Below are 1,673 nucleotides of genomic sequence, written 5' to 3' on the forward strand. Positions count from 1 at the left end.
TGGAGTGAATCCACTGTGGATTATACTGCACTAGTCCCCAAACTGGCTAATTATTTTCAGTCGGAGTAAGCTGTTTTATCTGCGAAATGGGCCGACTCCTAGACTCTAACACTCTATGGCCGGCAACTGACAACAGATGCTCTAAATACTCGACCTGAGTTTAGCAAGACTGCAATTCGTCTGGTGAGGCTTATGTGCTTATTCAGGGAGAAATTGTAAGAAAACCCCAAAGCAGGCAGATTCTTAACTGCGCCACCAGGGAAGTCCCTCAGTCTTATTTTTTTAACCACTCTCATAATCTCTGCCTTTTAATTGGTCTGTTTAATCCATTTACATGTGATGGTTAGGTTTAAGTCTATCATCTTGCTATTTATTTTCTATTTGTCCCATCTGTTCTTTGTTCCTTTTCTCCTCTATTCCTGATTTCTTTTGATTAATCAAATATTTCTGGTATTCTGTTTTTTCTCTGCTATTGGCTTGTGAGCTCTAATAACTGAGACCACTGGTTCTGCTCAGGAGCCCCCTCCTCCTGCACCGTATTCTGGAAAGTACCTCCAGGCGGAAGTGCAGGCTGCGCGTAGCGGTCGCCACATGTGTTTGCCTTCTGATCACAATCTTGCGCTGCCTGTTGGCCAGCAAGTCATCTGTATCCTGAATAACCTTAGAGCTCTCTGGTGGACACATCTCTCTAAGTTTTCCCATAAATGCCTAGAGGCAATAATAAGAGAGTGTGGAGCTTGCTTTGGCAGCAGATATACTAAAATTGGAACGACACAGAGAAGATTAGCATGGCCCCAGTGCAAGGATGACATGCAAATTCGTGAAGCATTCCATATGTAAAAAATAAGAAGAAGAAGAGAGTGTGAAACTCTCGAGGAGTCCCTTGCTATAAATATTAGACTTTTTCCATAAGCAAAAGCAAACAAGAATTTAGACTCATCTGCTAGAGGAACAAGAAAGAAAGAAAGAAAATGCAGGACAATGATCAGATACAGAAAAACTTGTGCAGACAATGGTACCAAAGTCAGAAGAGTCGCAGGAGTTCATGAAACAATAAATGTATTTACTTCTTCGGGCTCTTGTACAAATCTATGTGATGGTTGATTATTTTTACCAAATTTTCCTTCCACTATGGGATGAATGTGTCTCCCCCAAAAATGCATATGTTGGGGACTTCCCTGGTGGCGCAGTGGTTAAGAATCCGCCTGCCAATGCAGGGGACACGGGTTTGAGCCCTGGTCCGGGAAGATCCCACATGCCGTGGAGCAACTAAGCCTGTGCGCCACAACTACTGAGCCTGCACTCTAGAGCCCATGAGCCACAGCTACTGAGCCCGTGTGCCACAACTACTGAAGCCTGTGCCTAGAGCCCGTGCTCTGCAACAAGAGAAGCCACTGCAATGAGAAGCCCATGCACCACAACAAAGAGTAGCTCCCGCTCTCCACAACTAGAGAAAGCCCGTGTGCAGCAACAAAGACCCAACGCAGCCAAAAATAAAAAATTAATTAATTAATTAATTTTTTTTAAAATTAATTAATTTAAAAAAAAATTCATATGTTGAAGCCCCAATCCCCAATGGGATGGTATTTGGAGGTGGAGACATTGGGAGGTAATTAAGTTTAGATGAGATTATGAGGGGGGGCCCTTATAAGGGATTAGTGCCCTTAAGAGAA

General features: G+C 43.3%; 1 non-coding gene across 1 annotated transcript; it reads left to right on the forward strand.

Annotated features, from left to right (window-relative positions):
- Positions 1 to 737: 737 nt before the first annotated feature.
- Positions 738 to 840, forward strand: LOC118889385. The gene has a single exon (XR_005018519.1). It is a non-coding gene; the product is annotated as a U6 spliceosomal RNA (small nuclear RNA).
- Positions 841 to 1,673: the final 833 nt, after the last annotated feature.

Source organism: Balaenoptera musculus, chromosome X (genome assembly GCF_009873245.2).
Source record: "Balaenoptera musculus isolate JJ_BM4_2016_0621 chromosome X, mBalMus1.pri.v3, whole genome shotgun sequence".
In the NCBI taxonomy this organism is placed as follows: domain Eukaryota; kingdom Metazoa; phylum Chordata; class Mammalia; order Artiodactyla; family Balaenopteridae; genus Balaenoptera; species Balaenoptera musculus.